This window comes from Pseudophryne corroboree, unplaced genomic scaffold (genome assembly GCF_028390025.1).
Source record: "Pseudophryne corroboree isolate aPseCor3 unplaced genomic scaffold, aPseCor3.hap2 scaffold_2326, whole genome shotgun sequence".
In the NCBI taxonomy this organism is placed as follows: Eukaryota; Metazoa; Chordata; class Amphibia; order Anura; family Myobatrachidae; genus Pseudophryne; species Pseudophryne corroboree.
In genome coordinates, this window is record NW_026968979.1 from 7532 (window position 1) to 27275 (window position 19744).

Below are 19744 nucleotides of genomic sequence, written 5' to 3' on the forward strand. Positions count from 1 at the left end.
GTATTGCTCTTCTGGTGACAATGTAGTTTGTTTTTGTCAATTACCATTTTATTATAGGGTAAAGAAAATTAAGTGGATTTTTGAAAGAAAACAATACTGTCAATATACTATTAAAACAAATTAAAATGGTAAAAGTTATTGTACTTTAAGTAAAAATAAAAGAGCCAAAATATCAATCCCAGTTTTGGATTACTTTAATTAACAAACAAAAAAATGCATATAGCAGAGGATAGTTTCAATCTGCCTACCTCTGGGTTATGGGCCCAGCATGCTTCCATTGCAGTACTCTGCTGCACATGTAAGTGCAAGAGATCCTGAAGCACTCACTTATCATGGGAAAGTACCAATGTGTTTCTTCGTTGGTTGATGGAAGAAACATCTTACAAAAACTCTCCAGATTATTGACTTTTTAAAGTTTTTCTAGGAAACGTTTTAGATGAATGCTTATTAGCCTTTGTCAGTATGGACTTTTGCAAAGTGTCTCTGTGGCGCAATCGGTTAGTGTGTTTGGCTATTAACCAAAAGGTTGGTGGTTCAATCCCACCCAGGGACGTAATTAACCTTGTGATCAGATTTTGGTGATATTTAAGTAGACAAGTCAAAATTTCAAACCTCCTCTTATGGTGTAGGGTACATGGCCTTCTCTGATGTAATCAGAGTTAGATTTGATTCAGTGATTTTATAAAAAACAGCTAGGAAGCACAATTTAGCAGTGGGTTGCAGAGAAAAAAAATATGCTGGCAGAAAAATCCAATCGAGTGATTAAACAGCTCTTCATTTTCTGGCTTTATTTTTATGCTAACAAATTTGTTCTCTGAAAAGTGTCCACAAAGCCAAGTCTCTGATTAACACCTTTGTAAGGATGGTTTTTCACCTATTACTAAATTAAACTTGCTTCATTGGAAAGGCAGCAAGATGCATCCTCATTTCAATGTCTACTGAAATAATACAAGTTGACACCAGGAAACATTAATGCCACTGCATCCTTGCTGCTTTCTCATGTGGAAGTCTGTTTAATGTGAAAACAAGGTGATATCTAATTAGCACACAGGTAAGGAATTAAGAAAATCTTTATTTAAGGGTGAAGATGTTTCTCACAAAATTGTTGACCCAATGCAACATTGAAATTCAAGCTGGAAAGATGATTTTAATATATCACTTGTACATTTTGTATTGCTCTTCTGGTGACAATGTAGTTTGTTTTTGTCAATTACCATTTTAATAATAGGGTAAAGAAAATGAAGTGGATTTTTGAAAGAAAGCAATACTGTCAATATACTATTAAAACAAATTAAAATGGTAAAAGTTATTGTACTTTAAGTAAAAATAAAAGAGACAAAATATCAATCCCAGTTTTGGATTACTTTAATTAACAAAAAAAAAAATGCATATAGCAGAGGATAGTTTCAATCTGCCTACCTCTGGGTTATGGGCCCAGCATGCTTCCATTGCAGTACTCTGCTGCACATGTAAGTTCAAGAGATCCTGAAGCACTCACTCATCATGGGAAAGTACCAATGTGTTTCTTCGTTGGTTGATGGAAGAAACATCTTACAAAAACTCTCCAGATTATTGACTTTTGAAAATTTTTCTAGGAAACGTTTTAGATGAATGCTTATTAGCCTTTGTCAGTATGGACTTTTGCAAAGTGTCTCTGTGGCGCAATCAGTTAGTATGTACGGCTATTAACCATAAGGTTGGTGGTTCAATCCCACCCAGGGACCTAATTGACCTTGTTATCAGATTTTTGTGATCTTTAAGTAGACAAGTCAAAATTTCAAACCCCCTGTTATGGTGTAGGGTACCTGGCCTTCTCTGATGTAATCAGAGTTAGATTTGATTCAGTGATTTTATAAAAACAGCTAGGAAGCACAATTTAGCAGTGGGTTGCAGAGAAAAAAAATATGCTGGCAGAAAAATCCAATTGAGTGATTAAACAGCTCTTTATTTTCTGGCTTTATTTTTATGCTAACAAATTTGTTCTCTGAAAAGTGTCCACAAAGCCAAGTCTCTGATTAACACCTTTGTAAGGATGGTTTTTCACCTATTACTAAATTAAACTTGCTTCATTGGAAAGGCAGCAAGATGCATCCTCATTTCAATGTCTACTGAATTAATACAGGTTGACACCAGGAAACATTAACGCCACTGCATCCTTGCTGCTTTCTCTTGTGTAAGTCTGTTTAATGTGAAAACAAGGTGATATCTAATTAGCACACAGGTAAGGAATTAAGAAAATCTTTATTTAAGGGTGAAGATGTTTCTCACAAAATCGTTGCCCCAATGCATCATTGAAATTCAAGCTGGAAAGATGATTTTAATATATCACTTGTACATTTTGTATTGCTCTTCTGGTGACAATGTAGTTTGTTTTTGTCAATTACCATTTTAATAATAGGGTAAAGAAAATTAAGTGGATTTTTGAAAGAAAACAATACTGTCAATATACTATTAAAACAAATTAAAATGGTAAAAGTTATTGTACTTTAAGTAAAAATAAAAGAGCCAAAATATCAATCCCAGTTTTGGATTACTTTAATTAACAAACAAAAAAATGCATATAGCAGAGGATAGTTTCAATCTGCCTACCTCTGGGTTATGGGCCCAGCATGCTTCCATTGCTGTACTCTGCTGCACATGTAAGTGCAAGAGATCCTGAAGCACTCACTCATCATGGGAAAGTACCAATGTGTTTCTTCGTTGGTTGATAGAAGAAACATCTTACAAAAACTCTCCAGATTATTGACTTTTTTAAGTTTTTCTAGGAAACGTTTTAGATGAATGCTTATTAGCATTTGTCAGTATGTACTTTTGCAAAGTGTCTCTGTGGCGCAATCAGTTAGTGTGTACGGCTATTAACCAAAAGGTTGGTGGTTCAATCCCACCCAGGGACGTAATTGACCTTGTTATCAGATTTTGGTGATCTTTAAGTAGACAAGTCAAATTTCATACCCCCTGTTATGGTGTAGGGTACCTGGCCTTCTCTGATGTAATCAGAGTTAGATTTGATTCAGTGATTTTATAAAAACATCTAGGAAGCACAATTTAGCAGTGGGTTGCAGAGAAAAAGAAATATGCTGGCAAAAAAATCAAATTGCGTGATTAAACAGCTCTTCATTTTCTGGCTTTATTTTTATGCTAACAAATTTGTTCTCTGAAAAGTGTCCACAAAGCCAAGTCTCTGATTAACACCTTTGTAGGGATGGTTTTTCACCTATTACTAAATTAAACTTGCTTCATTGGAAAGGCAGCAAGATGTATCCTCATTTCAATGTCTACTGAAATAATACAGGTTGACACCAGGAAACATTAACGCCACTGCATCCTTGCTGCTTTCTCATGTGGAAGTCTGTTTAATGTGAAAACAAGGTGATATCTAATTAGCACACAGGTAAGGAATTAAGAAAATCTTTATTTAAGGGTGAAGATGTTTCTCACAAAATTGTTGACCCAATGCATCATTGAAATTCAAGCTGGAAAGATGATTTTAATATATCACTTGTACATTTTGTATTGCTCTTCTGGTGACAATGTAGTTTGTTTTTGTCAATTACCATTTTAATAATAGGGTAAAGAAAATGAAGTGGATTTTTGAAAGAAAACAATACTGTCAATATACTATTAAAACAAATTAAAATGGTAAAAGTTATTGTACTTTAAGTAAAAATAAAACAGACAAAATATCAATCCCAGTTTTGGATTACTTTAATTAACAAACAAAAAAATGCATATAGCAGAGGATAGTTTCAATCTGCCTACCTCTGGGTTATGGGCCCAGCATGCTTCCATTGCAGTACTCTGCTGCACATGTAAGTTCAAGAGATCCTGAAGCACTCACTCATCATGGGAAAGTACCAATGTGTTTCTTCGTTGGTTGATGGAAGAAACATCTTACAAAAACTTTCCAGATTATTGACTTTTTAAAGTTTTTCTAGGAAACGTTTTAGATGAATGCTTATTAGCCTTTGTCAGTATGGACTTTTGCAAAGTGTCTCTGTGGCGCAATCAGTTAGTATGTACGGCTATTAACCAAAAGGTTGGTGGTTCAATCCCACCCAGGGACCTAATTGACCTTGTTATCAGATTTTGGTGATCTTTAAGTAGACAGTCAAAATTTCATACCCCCTTTTATGGTGTAGGGTACCTGGCCTTCTCTGATGTAATCAGAGTTAGATTTGATTCAGTGATTTTATAAAAACAGCTAGGAAGCACAATTTAGCAGTGGGTTGCAGAGAAAAAAAATATGCTGGCAGAAAAATCCAATTGAGTGATTAAACAGCTCTTTATTTTCTGGCTTTATTTTTATGCTAACAAATTTGTTCTCTGAAAAGTGTCCACAAAGCCAAGTCTCTGATTAACACCTTTGTAAGGATGGTTTTTCACCTATTACTAAATTAAACTTGCTTCATTGGAAAGGCAGCAAGATGCATCCTCATTTCAATGTCTACTGAAATAATACAGGTTGACACCAGGAAACATTAACGCCACTGCATCCTTGCTGCTTTCTCATGTGGAAGTCTGTTTAATGTGAAAACAAGGTGATATCTAATTAGCACACAGGTAAGGAATTAAGAAAATCTTTATTTAAGGGTGAAGATGTTTCTCACAAAATCGTTGCCCCAATGCATCATTGAAATTCAAGCTGGAAAGATGATTTTAATATATCACTTGTACATTTTGTATTGCTCTTCTGGTGACAATGTAGTTTGTTTTTGTCAATTACCATTTTAATAATAGGGTAAAGAAAATGAAGTGGATTTTTGAAAGAAAACAATACTGTCAATATACTATTAAAACAAATTAAAATGGTAAAAGTTATTGTACTTTAAGTAAAAATAAAAGAGACAAAATATCAATCCCAGTTTTGGATTACTTTAATTAACACAAAAAAAATGCATATAGCAGAGGATAGTTTCAATCTGCCTACCTCTGGGTTATGGGCCCAGCATCACTGTATGCAAATCCGTCTTCTGCAGACCTTCCCCCAGGAATGCTTGTACTAGTTGTTGCATTTGGTTTGTTGTTTGGGGGTGCTTCAGTATTAGGCAGCCTTCTGCCCTCCCATGTTCATTTGAAAATATGTGTTCTCCCTGCAGTTGTTGTCCCCAGATGAGAGTTCCCTTGTGCTGCCTCAGTTGAATCGCCTTTACTTGACAGAGATGTGCCTGAGCAGCGGCCCTCCCCAGCCCTATCCCAAATCATACTTATTTTGCATAGGAGATATCATGGTCATGAAGATTGTTCTCCCAGGGTGAGGTTCATTCATTGCATTCTGGGTATGATGACCCCTGTGATTTCCCCAAATATGGGAAACTCGACTGCATTATTTGTGGTAGTGGGGGACTGTGTTTGTGCTTTCCTCTGGTCAGCTCTGGTAAAAGTCAGATTTCTTTGTCTCAGATCTTCCTCTAGCCTTGTTCTTCTTTCGAGAGTTCCCTTGTGCTGCCTCAGTTGGATCTCCTTCACTTGACAGGGGGGTGCCCGAGCAGCGACCCTCCCCAGCTCTAGCCCAACTCCTACTTACCTGCCAGGTGAGATACTATGATCAGGAAGGTGCTTCTCCCAGGGCAAGGCTCACCCATTGCACTCTGGGTGTGCTGCCCCTTTGATTTCCCCAAATGTGGGACACTTGACTGCATAATTTGTGTTTCCCCTGGTCGGCTCTCATATAATTCAGATCTCTTTGTCTCAGGTCTCTCTTCAGCCTAGTTTGCTGTCTGTTTCCACTTCTCTTTTCTTGAGCCGCTCCCTTCTATGCCCTTGCACACTAGCCTGACTTCTCCCATCTGCTTACTTTGTGCCTTCCAACGCACAATGCGAACTACAGGTAGTGCTGCAGGGCCCACACCCTTTTACTTGCCTTACAGAGCAGCTCTGGAGCTGTTACAGTGCCCAGCTGCTGCAAGAAATCAGCTTGAATGCTTCAGGGGCTGGGGCATAGCCAACATGAGCCCCACACCGAAGGAGGGTGGAGGTGTTTAATGCGAACTAGGGGTCATCCAAGCGCCGCAAAAGGCCGCCATGCCCTGCATGCCCCTTTTCTCTTTTCATATGCAGACGAGGGTTGAAGCCAACTTTGACCCACTGCTTGGATGACATCACCATATGCAAATCCATCTGCTGCAGGCCTTCCCCCAGGAATGCTTGCACTAGTTGTTGCATTTGGTTTGTTGTTTGGGGGTGCTTCAGTATTAGGCAGCCTTCTGCCCTCCCATGTTCATCTGAAAATATGTGTTCTCCCTGCAGTTGTTGTCCCCAGATGAGAGTTCCCTTGTGCTGCCTCAGTTGAATCTCCTTTACTTGACAGAGATGTGCCTGAGCAGCGGCCCTCCCCAGCCCTATCCCAAATCATACTTATTTTGCATAGGAGATACCATGGTCATGAAGATTGTTCTCCCAGGGTGAGGTTCATTCATTGCATTCTGGGTATGCTGACCCCTGTGATTTCCCCAAATGTGGGAAACTCGACTGCATTATTTGTGGTAGTGGGGGACTGTGTTTGTGCTTTCCTCTGGTCAGCTCTGGTAAAAGTCAGATTTCTTTGTCTCAGATCTTCCTCTAGCCTTGTTCTTCTTTCGAGAGTTCCCTTGTGCTGCCTCAGTTGGATCTCCTTCACTTGACAGGGGGGTGCCCGAGCAGCGACCCTCCCCAGCTCTAGCCCAACTCCTACTTACCTGCCAGGTGAGATACTATGATCATGAAGGTGCTTCTCCCAGGGCAAGGCTCATCCATTGCACTCTGGGTGTGCTGCTCCTGTGATTTCCCCAAATGTGGGAAACTTGACTGCATAATTTGTGTTTCCACTGGTCGGCTTTCATATAATTCAGATCTCTTTGTCTCAGGTCTCTCTCCAGCCTAGTTTGCTGTCTGTTTCCACTTCTTTTTTTTTGAGCCCCTCCCTTCTATACCCTTGTGCACTATCCTGACTTCTACTCCTGTCTGCTTACTTTGTGCCTTCCAATGCACAATGCAAACTACAGGTAGTGCTGCAGGGCCCACAACCTTTTACTTGCCTTACAGAGCAGCTCTGGAGCTGTTACAGTGCCAAGCTGCTGCAAGAAATCAGCTTGAATGCTGGGGCATTGCCAATATGAGCCCCACACCGAAGGATGGTGGGGGTGTTTAATGCGAACTAAGGGTCATCCAAGCGCCGCAAAAGGCCGCCATGCCCTGCATACCCCTTTTCTCTTTTCATATGCAGATGAGGGTTCCAGCCAACTTTGGCCCACTGCTTGGATGACATCACTGTATGCAAATCCGTCTTCTGCAGACCTTCCCCCAGGAATGCTTGTACTAGTTGTTGCATTTGGTTTGTTGTTTGGGGGTGCTTCAGTATTAGGCAGCCTTCTGCCCTCCCATGTTCATTTGAAAATATGTGTTCTCCCTGCAGTTGTTGTCCCCAGATGAGAGTTCCCTTGTGCTGCCTCAGTTGAATCTCCTTTACTTGACAGAGATATGCCTGAGCAGCGGCCCTCCCCAGCCCTATCCCAAATCATACTTATTTTGCATAGGAGATACCATGGTCATGAAGATTGTTCTCCCAGGGTGAGGTTCATTCATTGCATTCTGGGTATGCTGACCCCTGTGATTTCCCCAAATGTGGGAAACTCGACTGCATTATTTGTGGTAGTGGGGGACTGTGTTTGTGCTTTCCTCTGGTCAGCTCTGGTAAAAGTCAGATTTCTTTGTCTCAGATCTTCCTCTAGCCTTGTTCTTCTTTCGAGAGTTCCCTTGTGCTGCCTCAGTTGGATCTCCTTCACTTGACAGGGGGGTGCCCGAGCAGCGACCCTCCCCAGCTCTAGCCCAACTCCTACTTACCTGCCAGGTGAGATACTATGATCAGGAAGGTGCTTCTCCCAGGGCAAGGCTCACCCATTGCACTCTGGGTGTGCTGCTCCTGCGATTTCCCCAAATGTGGGACACTTGACTGCATAATTTGTGTTTCCTCTGGTCGGCTCTCGTATAATTCAGATCTCTTTGTCTCAGGTCTCTCTCCAGCCTAGTTTGCTGTCTGTTTCCACTTCTCTTTTCTTGAGCCGCTCCCTTCTATGCCCTTGCGCACTATCCTGACTTCTCCCGTCTGCTTACTTTGTGCCTTCCAACGCACAATGCGAACTACAGGTAGTGCTGCAGGGCCCACACCCTTTTAGTTGCCTTACAGAGCAGCTCTGGAGCTGTTACAGTGCCCAGCTGCTGCAAGAAATCAGCTGGAATGCTTCAGGGGCTGGGGCATTGCCAACATGAGCCCCACACCGAAGGAGGGTGGGGGTGTTTAATGCGAACTGAGGGTCATCCAAGCGCCGCAAAAGGCCGCCATGCCCTGCATACCCCTTTTCTCTTTTCATATGCAGATGAGGGTTCCAGCCAACTTTGGCCCACTGCTTGGATGACATCACTGTATGCAAATCCGTCTTCTGCAGACCTTCCCCCAGGAATGCTTGTACTAGTTGTTGCATTTGGTTTGTTGTTTGGGGGTGCTTCAGTATTAGGCAGCCTTCTGCCCTCCCATGTTCATTTGAAAATATGTGTTCTCCCTGCAGTTGTTGTCCCCAGATGAGAGTTCCCTTGTGCTGCCTCAGATGAATCTCCTTTACTTGACAGATATATGCCTGAGCAGCGGCCCTCCCCAGCCCTATCCCAAATCATACTTATTTTGCATAGGAGATACCATGGTCATGAAGATTGTTCTCCCAGGGTGAGGTTCATTCATTGCATTCTGGGTATGCTGACCCCTGTGATTTCCCCAAATGTGGGAAACTCGACTGCATTATTTGTGGTAGTGGGGGACTGTGTTTGTGCTTTCCTCTGCTCAGCTCTGGTAAAAGTCAGATTTCTTTGTCTCAGATCTTCCTCTAGCCTTGTTCTTCTTTCGAGAGTTCCCTTGTGCTGCCTCAGTTGGATCTCCTTCACTTGACAGGGGGGTGCCCTAGCAGCGACCCTCCCCAGCTCTAGCCCAACTCCTACTTACCTGCCTGGTGAGATATTATGATCAGGAAGGTGCTTCTCCCAGGGCAAGGCTCACCCATTGCACTCTGGGTGTGCTGCTCCTGCGATTTCCCCAAATGTGGGGCACTTGACTGCATAATTTGTGTTTCCTCTGGTCGGCTCTCGTATAATTCAGATCTCTTTGTCTCAGGTCTCTCTCCAGCCTAGTTTGCTGTCTGTTTCCACTTCTCTTTTCTTGAGCCGCTCCCTTCTATGCCCTTGCGCACTATCCTGACTTCTCCCGTCTGCTTACTTTGTGCCTTCCAACGCACAATGCGAACTACAGGTAGTGCTGCAGGGCCCACACCCTTTTACTTGCCTTACAGAGCAGCTCTGGAGCTGTTACAGTGCCCAGCTGCTGCAAGAAATCAGCTTGAATGCTTCAGGTGCTGGGGCATAGCCAACATGAGCCCCACACCGAAGGAGGGTGGAGGTGTTTAATGCGAATTAGGGGTCATGCAAGCGCCGCAAAAGGCCGCCATGCCCTGCACATCCCTTTTTTCTTTTCATATGCAGACGAGGGTTGAAGCCAACTTTGACCCACTGCTTGGATGACATCACCATATGCAAATCCATCTGCTGCAGGCCTTCCCCCAGGAATGCTTGCACTAGTTGTTGCATTTGGTTTGTTGTTTTTTGGGTGCTTCAGTATTAGGCAGCCTTCTGCCCTCCCATGTTCATCTGAAAATATGTGTTCTCCCTGCAGTTGTTGTCCCCAGATGAGAGTTCCCTTGTGCTGCCTCAGTTGAATCGCCTTTACTTGACAGAGATGTGCCTGAGCAGCGGCCCTCCCCAGCCCTATACCAAATCATACTTATTTTGCATAGGAGATATCATGGTCATGAAGATTGTTCTCCCAGGGTGAGGTTCATTCATTGCATTCTGGGTATGATGACCCCTGTGATTTCCCCAAATGTGGGAAACTCGACTGCATTATTTGTGGTAGTGGGGGACTGTGTTTGTGCTTTCCTCTGGTCAGCTCTGGTAAAAGTCAGATTTCTTTGTCTCAGATCTTCCTCTAGCCTTGTTCTTCTTTCGAGAGTTCCCTTGTGCTGCCTCAGTTGGATCTCCTTCACTTGACAGGGGGGTGCCCGAGCAGCGACCCTCCCCAGCTCTAGCCCAACTCCTACTTACCTGCCAGGTGAGATACTATGATGATGTCGGTGCTTCTCCCAGGGCAAGGCTCACCCATTGCACTCTGGGTGTGCTGCCCCTTTGATTTCCCCAAATGTGGGAAACTTGACTGCATAATTTGTGTTTCCCCTGGTCGGCTCTCATATAATTCAGATCTCTTTGTCTCAGGTCTCTCTTCAGCCTAGTTTGCTGTCTGTTTCCACTTCTCTTTTCTTGAGCCGCTCCCTTCTATGCCCTTGCGCACTATCCTGACTTCTCCCATCTGCTTACTTTGTGCCTTCCAACGCACAATGCGAACTACAGGTAGTGCTGCAGGGCCCACACCCTTTTACTTGCCTTACAGAGCAGCTCTGGAGCTGTTACAGTGCCCAGCTGCTGCAAGAAATCAGCTTGAATGCTTCAGGGGCTGGGGCATAGCCAACATGAGCCCCACACCGAAGGAGGGTGGAGGTGTTTAATGCGAACTAGGGGTCATACAAGCGCCGCAAAAGGCCGCCATGCCCTGCACGCCCCTTTTCTCTTTTCATATGCAGATGAGGGTTGAAGCCAACTTTGACCCACTGCTTGGATGACATCACCATATGCAAATCCATCTGCTGCAGGCCTTCCCCCAGGAATGCTTGTACTAGTAGTTGCATTTGGTTTGTTGTTTGGGGGTGCTTCAGTATTAGGCAGCCTTCTGCCCTCCCATGTTCATCTGAAAATATGTGTTCTCCCTGCAGTTGTTGTCCCCAGATGAGAGTTCCCTTGTGCTGCCTCAGTTGAATCTCCTTTACTTGACAGAGATGTGCCTGAGCAGCGGCCCTCCCCAGCCCTATCCCAAATCATACTTATTTTGCATAGGAGATACCATGGTCATGAAGATTGTTCTCCCAGGGTGAGGTTCATTCATTGCATTCTGAGTATGCTGACCCCTGTGATTTCCCCAAATGTGGGAAACTCGACTGCATTATTTGTGGTAGAGGGGGACTATGTTTGTGCTTTCCTCTGGTCAGCTCTGTTAAAAGTCAGATTTCTTTGTCTCAGATCTTCCTCTAGCCTTGTTCCTCTTTCGAGAGTTCCCTTGTGCTGCCTCAGTTGGATCTCCTTCACTTGACAGGGGGGTTCCCGAGCAGCGACCCTCCCCAGCTCTAGCCCAACTCCTACTTACCTGCCAGGTGAGATACTATGATCATGAAGGTGCTTCTCCCAGGGCAAGGCTCACCCATTGCACTCTGGGTGTGCTGCTCCTGCAATTTCCCCAAATGTGGGACACTTGACTGCATAATTTGTGATTCCTCTGGTCGGCTCTCGTATAATTCAGATCTCTTTGTCTCAGGTCTCTCTCCAGCCTAGTTTGCTGTCTGTTTCCACTTCTCTTTTCTTGAGCCGCTCCCTTCTATGCCCTTGCGCACTATCCTGACTTCTCCCATCTGCTTACTTTGTGCCTTCCAACGCACAATGCATACTACAGGTAGTGCTGCAGGGCCCACACCCTTTTACATGCTTTACAGAACAGCTCTGGAGCTGTTACAGTGCCCAGCTGCTGCAAGAAATCATCTTGAATGCTTCAGGGGCTGGGGCATAGCCAACATGAGCCCCACACCGAAGGAGGGTGGAGATGTTTAATGCGAATTAAGGGTCATCCAAGCGCCACAAAAGGACGCCATGCCCTGCACATCCCTTTTTTCTTTTCATATGCAGACGAGGGTTGAAGCCAACTTTGACCCACTGCTTGGATGACATCACCATATGCAAATCCATCTGCTGCAGGCCTTCCCCCAGGAATGCTTACACTAGTTGTTGCATTTGGTTTGTTGTTTGGGGGTGCTTCAGTATTAGGCAGCCTTCTGCCCTCCCATGTTCATCTGAAAATATGTGTTCTCCCTGCAGTTGTTGTCCCCAGATGAGAGTTCCCTTGTGCTGCCTCAGTTGAATCTCCTTTACTTGACAGAGATGTGCCTGAGCAGCGGCCCTCCCCAGCCCTATCCCAAATCATACTTATTTTGCATAGGAGATACCATGGTCATGAAGATTGTTCTCCCAGGGTGAGGTTCATTCATTGCATTCTGGGTATGCTGACCCCTGTGATTTCCCCAAATGTGGGAAACTCGACTGCATTATTTGTGGTAGTGGGGGACTGTGTTTGGGCTTTCCTCTGCTCAGCTCTGGTAAAAGTCAGATTTCTTTGTCTCAGATCTTCCTCTAGCCTTGTTCTTCTTTCGAGAGTTCCCTTGTGCTGCCTCAGTTGGATCTCCTTCACTTGACAGGGGGGTGCCCGAGCAGCGACCCACCCCAGCTCTAGCCCAACTCCTACTTACCTGCCAGGTGAGATACTATGATCAGGAAGGTGCTTCTCCCAGGGCAAGGCTCACCCATTGCACTCTGGGTGTGCTGCTCCTGTGATTTCCCCAAATGTGGGAAACTTGACTGCATAATTTGTGTTTCCTCTGGTCGGCTCTCGTATAATTCAGATCTCTTTGTCTCAGGTCTTTCTCCAGCCTAGTTTGCTGTCTGTTTCCACTTCTCTTTTCTTGAGCCGCTCCCTTCTATGCCCTTGCGCACTATCCTGACCTCTCCCGTCTGCTTACTTTGTGCCTTCCAACGCACAATGCATACTACAGGTAGTGCTGCAGGGCCCACACCCTTTTACATGCTTTACAGAACAGCTCTGGAGCTGTTACAGTGCCCAGCTGCTGCAAGAAATCATCTTGAATGCTTCAGGGGCTGGGGCAAAGCCAACATGAGCCCCACACCGAAGGAGGGTGGAGATGTTTAATGCGAATTAAGGGTCATCCAAGCGCCACAAAAGGACGCCATGCCCTGCACATCCCTTTTTTGTTTTCATATGCAGACGAGGGTTGAAGCCAACTTTGACCCACTGCTTGGATGACATCACCATATGCAAATCCATCTGCTGCAGGCCTTCCCCCAGGAATGCTTACACTAGTTGTTGCATTTGGTTTGTTGTTTGGGGGTGCTTCAGTATTAGGCAGCCTTCTGCCCTCCCATGTTCACCTGAAAATATGTGTTCTCCCTGCAGTTGTTGTCCCCAGATGAGAGTTCCCTTGTGCTTCCTCAGTTGAATCTCCTTTACTTGACAGAGCTGTGCCTGAGCAGCGGCCCTCCCCAGCCCTATCCCAAATCATACTTATTTTGCATAGGAGATACCATGGTCATGAAGATTGTTCTCCCAGGGTGAGGTTCATTCATTGCATTCTGGGTATGCTGACCCCTGTGATTTCCCCAAATGTGGGAAACTCGACTGCATTATTTGTGGTAGTGGGGGACTGTGTTTGTGCTTTCTTCTGGTCAACTCTGGTAAAAGTCAGATTTCTTTGTCTCAGATCTTCCTCTAGCCTTGTTCTTCTTTCGAGAGTTCCCTTGTGCTGCCTCAGTTGGATCTCCTTCACTTGACAGGGGGGTGCCCGAGCAGCGACCCTCCCCAGCTCTAGCCCAACTCCTACTTACCTGCCAGGTGAGATACTATGATCAGGAAGGTGCTTCTCCCAGGGCAAGGCTCACCCATTGCACTCTGGGTGTGCTGCTCCTGCGATTTCCCCAAATGTGGGACACTTGACTGCATAATTTGTGTTTCCTCTGGTCGGCTCTCGTATAATTCAGATCTCTTTGTCTCAGGTCTCTCTCCAGCCTAGTTTGCTGTCTGTTTCCACTTCTCTTTTCTTGAGCCGCTCCCTTCTATGCCCTTGCGCACTATCCTGACTTCTCCCGTCTGCTTACTTTGTGCCTTCCAACGCACAATGCGAACTACAGGTAGTGCTGCAGGGCCCACACCCTTTTAGTTGCCTTACAGAGCAGCTCTGGAGCTGTTACAGTGCCCAGCTGCTGCAAGAAATCAGCTTGAATGCTTCAGGTGCTGGGGCATAGCCAACATGAGCCCCACACCTAAGGAGGGTGGAGGTGTTTAATGCGAATTAGGGGTCATGCAAGCGCCGAAAAAGGCCGCCATGCCCTGCACATCCCTTTTTTCTTTTCATATGCAGACGAGGGTTGAAGCCAACTTTGACCCACTGCTTGGATGACATCACCATATGCAAATCCATCTGCTGCAGGCCTTCCCCCAGGAATGCTTGCACTAGTTGTTGCATTTGGTTTGTTGTTTGGGGGTGCTTCAGTATTAGGCAGCCTTCTGCCCTCCCATGTTCATCTGAAAATATGTGTTCTCCCTGCAGTTGTTGTCCCCAGATGAGAGTTCCCTTGTGCTGCCTCAGTTGAATCTCCTTTACTTGACAGAGATGTGCCTGAGCAGCGGCCCTCCCCAGCCCTATCCCAAATCATACTTATTTTGCATAGGAGATACCATGGTCATGAAGATTGTTCTCCCAGGGTGAGGTTCATTCATTGCATTCTGGGTATGATGACCCCTGTGATTTCCCCAAATGTGGGAAACTCGACTGCATTATTTGTGGTAGTGGGGGACTGTGTTTGTGCTTTCTTCTGGTCAACTCTGGTAAAAATCAGATTTCTTTGTCTCAGATCTTCCTCTAGCCTTGTTCCTCTTTCGAGAGTTCCCTTGTGCTGCCTCAGTTGGATCTCCTTCACTTGACAGGGGGGTACCCGAGCAGCGACCCTCCCCAGCTCTAGCCCAACTCCTACTTACCTGCCAGGTGAGATACTATGATCATGTAGGTGCTTCTCCCAGGGCAAGGCTCACCCATTGCACTCTGGGTGTGCTGCCCCTGTGATTTCCCCAAATGTGGGAAACTTGACTGCATAATTTGTGTTTCCCCTGGTCGTCTCTCGTATAATTCAGATCTCTTTGTCTCAGGTCTCTCTCCAGCCTAGTTTGCTGTCTGTTTCCACTTCTCTTTTCTTGAGCCGCTCCCTTCTATGCCCTTGCGCACTATCCTGACTTCTCCCGTCTGCTTACTTTGTGCCTTCCAACACACAATGCAAACTACAGGTAGTGCTGCAGGGCCCACACCCTTTTACTTGCCTCACAGAGCAGCTCTGGAGCTGTTACAGTACCCAGCTGCTGCAAGAAATCAGCTTGAATGCTTCAGGGGCTGGGGCATTGCCAACATGAGCCCCACACCGAAGGAGGGTGGAGGTGTTTAATGCGAACTAAGGGTCACCCAAGCGCCGCAAAAGGCCGCCATGCCCTGCACGCCCCTTTTCTCTTTTCATATGCAGACGAGGGTTGAAGCCAACTTTGACCCACTGCTTGGATGGCATTACCATATGCAAATCAATCTGCTGCAGGCCTTCCCCCAGGAATGCTTGCACTAGTTGTTGCATTTGGTTTGTTGTTTGGGGGTGCTTCGGTATTAGGCAGCCTTCTGCCCTCCCATGTTCATCTGAAAATATGTGTTCTCCCTGCAGTTGTTGTCCCCAGATGAGAGTTCCCTTGTGCTGCCTCAGTTGAATCTCCTTTACTTGACAGAGATGTGCCTGAGCAGCGGCCCTCCCCAGCCCTATCCCAAATCATACTTATTTTGCATAGGAGATACCATGGTCATGAAGATTGTTCTCCCAGGGTGAGGTTCATTCATTGCATTCTGGGTATGCTGACCCCTGTGATTTCCCCAAATGTGGGAAACTCGACTGCATTATTTGTGGTAGTGGGGGACTGTGTTTGTGCTTTCCTCTGCTCAGCTCTGGTAAAAGTCAGATTTCTTTGTCTCAGATCTTCCTCTAGCCTTGTTCTTCTTTCGAGAGTTCCCTTGTGCTGCCTCAGTTGGATCTCCTTCACTTGACAGGGGGGTGCCCGAGCAGCGACCCTCCCCAGCTCTAGCCCAACTCCTACTTACCTGCCAGGTGAGATACTATGATCAGGAAGGTGCTTCTCCCAGGGCAAGGCTCACCCATTGCACTCTGGGTGTGCTGCTACTGCGATTTCCCCAAATGTGGGAAACTTGACTGCATAATTTGTGTTTCCTCTGGTCGGCTCTCGTATAATTCAGATCTCTTTGTCTCAGGTCTTTCTCCAGCCTAGTTTGCTGTCTGTTTCCACTTCTCTTTTCTTGAGCCGCTCCCTTCTATGCCCTTGCGCACTATCCTGACCTCTCCCGTCTGCTTACTTTGTGCCTTCCAACGCACAATGCATACTACAGGTAGTGCTGCAGGGCCCACACCCTTTTACATGCTTTAAAGAACAGCTCTGGAGCTGTTACAGTGCCCAGCTGCTGCAAGAAATCATCTTGAATGCTTCAGGGGCTGGGGCATAGCCAACATGAGCCCCACACCGAAGGAGGGTGGAGATGTTTAATGCGAATTAAGGGTCATCCAAGCGCCACAAAAGGACGCCATGCCCTGCACATCCCTTTTTTCTTTTCATATGCAGACGAGGGTTGAAGCCAACTTTGACCCATTGCTTGGATGACATCACCATATGCAAATCCATCTGCTGCAGGCCTTCCCCCAGGAATGCTTACACTAGTTGTTGCATTTGGTTTGTTGTTTGGGGGTGCTTCAGTATTAGGCAGCCTTCTGCCCTCCCATGTTCATCTGAAAATATGTGTTCTCCCTGCAGTTGTTGTCCCCAGATGAGAGTTCCCTTGTGCTGCCTCAGTTGAATCTCCTTTACTTGACAGAGATGTGCCTGAGCAGCGGCCCTCCCCAGCCCTATCCCAAATCATACTTATTTTGCATAGGAGATACCATGGTCATGAAGATTGTTCTCCCAGGGTGAGGTTCATTCATTGCATTCTGGGTATGCTGACCCCTGTGATTTCCCCAAATGTGGGAAACTCGACTGCATTATTTGTGGTAGTGGGGGACTGTGTTTGTGCTTTCTTCTGGTCAACTCTGGTAAAAGTCAGATTTCTTTGTCTCAGATCTTCCTCTAGCCTTGTTCTTCTTTCGAGAGTTCCCTTGTGCTGCCTCAGTTGGATCTCCTTCACTTGACAGGGGGGTGCCCGAGCAGCGACCCTCCCCAGCTCTAGCCCAACTCCTACTTATCTGCCAGGTGAGATACTATGATCAGGAAGGTGCTTCTCCCAGGGCAAGGCTCACCCATTGCACTCTGGGTGTGCTGCTCCTGCGATTTCCCCAAATGTGGGACACTTGACTGCATAATTTGTGTTTCCTCTGGTCGGCTCTCGTATAATTCAGATCTCTTTGTCTCAGGTCTCTCTCCAGCCTAGTTTGCTGTCTGTTTCCACTTCTCTTTTCTTGAGCCGCTCCCTTCTATGCCCTTGCGCACTATCCTGACTTCTCCTGTCTGCTTACTTTGTGCCTTCCAACGCACAATGCGAACTACAGGTAGTGCTGCAGGGCCCACACCCTTTTAGTTGCCTTACAGAGCAGCTCTGGAGCTGTTACAGTGCCCAGCTGCTGCAAGAAATCAGCTTGAATGCTTCAGGTGCTGGGGCATAGCCAACATGAGCCCCACACCTAAGGAGGGTGGAGGTGTTTAATGCGAATTAGGGGTCATGCAAGCGCCGCAAAAGGCCGCCATGCCCTGCACATCCCTTTTTTCTTTTCATATGCAGACGAGGGTTGAAGCCAACTTTGACCCACTGCTTGGATGACATCACCATATGCAAATCCATCTGCTGCAGGCCTTCCCCCAGGAATGCTTGCACTAGTTGTTGCATTTGGTTTGTTGTTTGGGGGTGCTTCAGTATTAGGCAGCCTTCTGCCCTCCCATGTTCATCTGAAAATATGTGTTCTCCCTGCAGTTGTTGTCCCCAGATGAGAGTTCCCTTGTGCTGCCTCAGTTGAATCGCCTTTACTTGACAGAGATGTGCCTGAGCAGCGGCCCTCCCCAGCCCTATCCCAAATCATACTTATTTTGCATAGGAGATATCATGGTCATGAAGATTGTTCTCCCAGGGTGAGGTTCATTCATTGCATTCTGGGTATGATGACCCCTGTGATTTCCCCAAATGTGGGAAACTCGACTGCATTATTTGTGGTAGAGGGGGACTGTGTTTGTGCTTTCCTCTGGTCAGCTCTGGTAAAAGTCAGATTTCTTTGTCTCAGATCTTCCTCTAGCCTTGTTCTTCTTTCGAGAGTTCCCTTGTGCTGCCTCAGTTGGATCTCCTTCACTTGACAGGGGGGTGCCCGAGCAGCGACCCTCCCCAGCTCTAGCCCAACTCCTACTTACCTGCCAGGTGAGATACTATGATCAGGAAGGTGCTTCTCCCAGGGCAAGGCTCACCCATTGCACTCTGGGTGTGCTGCTCCTGCGATTTCCCCAAATGTGGGACACTTGACTGCATAATTTGTGTTTCCTCTGGTCGGCTCTCGTATAATTCAGATCTCTTTGTCTCAGGTCTCTCTCCAGCCTAGTTTGCTGTCTGTTTCCACTTCTCTTTTCTTGAGCCGCTCCCTTCTATGCCCTTGCGCACTATCCTGACTTCTCCCGTCTGCTTACTTTGTGCCTTCCAACGCACAATGCGAACTACAGGTAGTGCTGCAGGGCCCACACCCTTTTACTTGCCTTACAGAGCAGCTCTGGAGCTGTTACAGTGCCCAGCTGCTGCAAGAAATCAGCTTGAATGCTTCAGGTGCTGGGGCATAGCCAACATGAGCCCCACACCTAAGGAGGGTGGAGGTGTTTAATGCGAATTAGGGGTCATGCAAGCGCCGCAAAAGGCCGCCATGCCCTGCACATCCCTTTTTTCTTTTCATATGCAGACGAGGGTTGAAGCCAACTTTGACCCACTGCTTGGATGACATCACCATATGCAAATCCATCTGCTGCAGGCCTTCCCCCAGGAATGCTTGCACTAGTTGTTGCATTTGGTTTGTTGTTTGGGGGTGCTTCAGTATTAGGCAGCCTTCTGCCCTCCCATGTTCATCTGAAAATATGTGTTCTCCCTGCAGTTGTTGTCCCCAGATGAGAGTTCCCTTGTGCTGCCTCAGTTGAATCTCCTTTACTTGACAGAGATGTGCCTGAGCAGCGGCCCTCCCCAGCCCTATCCCAAATCATACTTATTTTGCATAGGAGATACCATGGTCATGAAGATTGTTCTCCCAGGGTGAGGTTCATTCATTGCATTCTGGGTATGCTGACCCCTGTGATTTCCCCAAATGTGGGAAACTCGACTGCATTATTTGTGGTAGTGGGGGACTGTGTTTGTGCTTTCCTCTGGTCAGCTCTGGTAAAAGCCAGATTTCTGTGTCTCAGATCTTCCTCTAGCCTTGTTCTTCTTTCGAGAGTTCTCTTGTGCTGCCTCAGTTGGATCTCCTTCACTTGACAGGGGGGTGCCCGAGCAGCGACCCTCCTCAGCTCTTGCCCAACTCCTACTTACCTGCCAGGTGAGATACTATGATCATGAAGGTGCTTCTCCCAGGGCAAGGCTCACCCATTGCACTCTGTGTGTGCTGCTCCAGCTATTTCCCCAAATGTGGGAAACTCGACTGCATAATTTGTGTTTCCCCTGGTCGGCTCTCGTATAATTCAGATCTCTTTGTCTCAGGTCTCTCTCCAGCCTAGTTTGCTGTCAGTTTCCACTTCTCTTTTCTTGAGCCGCTCCCTTCTATGCCCTTGCGCACTATCCTGACTTCTCCCGTCTGCTTACTTTGTGCCTTCCAGCGCACAATGCGAACTACAGGTAGTGCTGCAGGGCCCACACCCTTTTAGTTGCCTTACAGAGCAGCTCTGGAGCTGTTACAGTGCCCAGCTGCTGCAAGAAATCAGCATGAATGTTCTTCGTTGATTGATGGAAGAAACATC

General features: G+C 46.3%; 25 non-coding genes and 2 pseudogenes across 25 annotated transcripts; all 27 read left to right on the forward strand.

Annotated features, from left to right (window-relative positions):
- The first annotated feature begins 479 nt into the window (after positions 1–479).
- On the forward strand, positions 480–553 carry TRNAN-AUU (transfer RNA asparagine (anticodon AUU)). Its single transcript has one exon. It is a non-coding gene; the product is annotated as a tRNA-Asn (tRNA).
- Positions 554–5200: 4647 nt separating this feature from the next.
- Positions 5201–5364, forward strand: LOC135010330 (U1 spliceosomal RNA). The gene has a single exon (XR_010209736.1). It is a non-coding gene; the product is annotated as a U1 spliceosomal RNA (small nuclear RNA).
- A 152-nt stretch (positions 5365–5516) lies between these two features.
- On the forward strand, positions 5517–5658 carry LOC135010342 (U1 spliceosomal RNA; annotated as a pseudogene).
- Positions 5659–6350: 692 nt separating this feature from the next.
- LOC135010321 (U1 spliceosomal RNA) lies at positions 6351–6514 on the forward strand. The gene has a single exon (XR_010209728.1). It is a non-coding gene; the product is annotated as a U1 spliceosomal RNA (small nuclear RNA).
- A 152-nt stretch (positions 6515–6666) lies between these two features.
- On the forward strand, positions 6667–6829 carry LOC135010339 (U1 spliceosomal RNA). The gene has a single exon (XR_010209745.1). It is a non-coding gene; the product is annotated as a U1 spliceosomal RNA (small nuclear RNA).
- A 665-nt stretch (positions 6830–7494) lies between these two features.
- On the forward strand, positions 7495–7658 carry LOC135010333 (U1 spliceosomal RNA). The gene has a single exon (XR_010209739.1). It is a non-coding gene; the product is annotated as a U1 spliceosomal RNA (small nuclear RNA).
- A 152-nt stretch (positions 7659–7810) lies between these two features.
- LOC135010332 (U1 spliceosomal RNA) lies at positions 7811–7973 on the forward strand. Its single transcript, XR_010209738.1, has one exon. It is a non-coding gene; the product is annotated as a U1 spliceosomal RNA (small nuclear RNA).
- A 671-nt stretch (positions 7974–8644) lies between these two features.
- LOC135010344 (U1 spliceosomal RNA) lies at positions 8645–8808 on the forward strand. Its single transcript, XR_010209749.1, has one exon. It is a non-coding gene; the product is annotated as a U1 spliceosomal RNA (small nuclear RNA).
- A 152-nt stretch (positions 8809–8960) lies between these two features.
- On the forward strand, positions 8961–9123 carry LOC135010340 (U1 spliceosomal RNA). Its single transcript, XR_010209746.1, has one exon. It is a non-coding gene; the product is annotated as a U1 spliceosomal RNA (small nuclear RNA).
- A 672-nt stretch (positions 9124–9795) lies between these two features.
- Positions 9796–9959, forward strand: LOC135010326 (U1 spliceosomal RNA). Its single transcript, XR_010209733.1, has one exon. It is a non-coding gene; the product is annotated as a U1 spliceosomal RNA (small nuclear RNA).
- A 152-nt stretch (positions 9960–10111) lies between these two features.
- Positions 10112–10253, forward strand: LOC135010346 (U1 spliceosomal RNA; annotated as a pseudogene).
- Positions 10254–10945: 692 nt separating this feature from the next.
- LOC135010325 (U1 spliceosomal RNA) lies at positions 10946–11109 on the forward strand. The gene has a single exon (XR_010209732.1). It is a non-coding gene; the product is annotated as a U1 spliceosomal RNA (small nuclear RNA).
- Positions 11110–11261: 152 nt separating this feature from the next.
- LOC135010331 (U1 spliceosomal RNA) lies at positions 11262–11424 on the forward strand. Its single transcript, XR_010209737.1, has one exon. It is a non-coding gene; the product is annotated as a U1 spliceosomal RNA (small nuclear RNA).
- Positions 11425–12095: 671 nt separating this feature from the next.
- Positions 12096–12259, forward strand: LOC135010324 (U1 spliceosomal RNA). Its single transcript, XR_010209731.1, has one exon. It is a non-coding gene; the product is annotated as a U1 spliceosomal RNA (small nuclear RNA).
- A 152-nt stretch (positions 12260–12411) lies between these two features.
- Positions 12412–12574, forward strand: LOC135010336 (U1 spliceosomal RNA). Its single transcript, XR_010209742.1, has one exon. It is a non-coding gene; the product is annotated as a U1 spliceosomal RNA (small nuclear RNA).
- A 671-nt stretch (positions 12575–13245) lies between these two features.
- Positions 13246–13409, forward strand: LOC135010322 (U1 spliceosomal RNA). The gene has a single exon (XR_010209729.1). It is a non-coding gene; the product is annotated as a U1 spliceosomal RNA (small nuclear RNA).
- Positions 13410–13561: 152 nt separating this feature from the next.
- Positions 13562–13724, forward strand: LOC135010334 (U1 spliceosomal RNA). The gene has a single exon (XR_010209740.1). It is a non-coding gene; the product is annotated as a U1 spliceosomal RNA (small nuclear RNA).
- A 671-nt stretch (positions 13725–14395) lies between these two features.
- LOC135010328 (U1 spliceosomal RNA) lies at positions 14396–14559 on the forward strand. The gene has a single exon (XR_010209735.1). It is a non-coding gene; the product is annotated as a U1 spliceosomal RNA (small nuclear RNA).
- Positions 14560–14711: 152 nt separating this feature from the next.
- On the forward strand, positions 14712–14874 carry LOC135010341 (U1 spliceosomal RNA). Its single transcript, XR_010209747.1, has one exon. It is a non-coding gene; the product is annotated as a U1 spliceosomal RNA (small nuclear RNA).
- Positions 14875–15545: 671 nt separating this feature from the next.
- LOC135010347 (U1 spliceosomal RNA) lies at positions 15546–15709 on the forward strand. The gene has a single exon (XR_010209750.1). It is a non-coding gene; the product is annotated as a U1 spliceosomal RNA (small nuclear RNA).
- Positions 15710–15861: 152 nt separating this feature from the next.
- LOC135010337 (U1 spliceosomal RNA) lies at positions 15862–16024 on the forward strand. Its single transcript, XR_010209743.1, has one exon. It is a non-coding gene; the product is annotated as a U1 spliceosomal RNA (small nuclear RNA).
- Positions 16025–16695: 671 nt separating this feature from the next.
- Positions 16696–16859, forward strand: LOC135010323 (U1 spliceosomal RNA). Its single transcript, XR_010209730.1, has one exon. It is a non-coding gene; the product is annotated as a U1 spliceosomal RNA (small nuclear RNA).
- Positions 16860–17011: 152 nt separating this feature from the next.
- LOC135010338 (U1 spliceosomal RNA) lies at positions 17012–17174 on the forward strand. The gene has a single exon (XR_010209744.1). It is a non-coding gene; the product is annotated as a U1 spliceosomal RNA (small nuclear RNA).
- A 671-nt stretch (positions 17175–17845) lies between these two features.
- Positions 17846–18009, forward strand: LOC135010327 (U1 spliceosomal RNA). The gene has a single exon (XR_010209734.1). It is a non-coding gene; the product is annotated as a U1 spliceosomal RNA (small nuclear RNA).
- Positions 18010–18161: 152 nt separating this feature from the next.
- On the forward strand, positions 18162–18324 carry LOC135010335 (U1 spliceosomal RNA). The gene has a single exon (XR_010209741.1). It is a non-coding gene; the product is annotated as a U1 spliceosomal RNA (small nuclear RNA).
- Positions 18325–18995: 671 nt separating this feature from the next.
- LOC135010348 (U1 spliceosomal RNA) lies at positions 18996–19159 on the forward strand. Its single transcript, XR_010209751.1, has one exon. It is a non-coding gene; the product is annotated as a U1 spliceosomal RNA (small nuclear RNA).
- A 152-nt stretch (positions 19160–19311) lies between these two features.
- LOC135010343 (U1 spliceosomal RNA) lies at positions 19312–19474 on the forward strand. Its single transcript, XR_010209748.1, has one exon. It is a non-coding gene; the product is annotated as a U1 spliceosomal RNA (small nuclear RNA).
- The last annotated feature ends 270 nt before the right edge of the window (positions 19475–19744 follow it).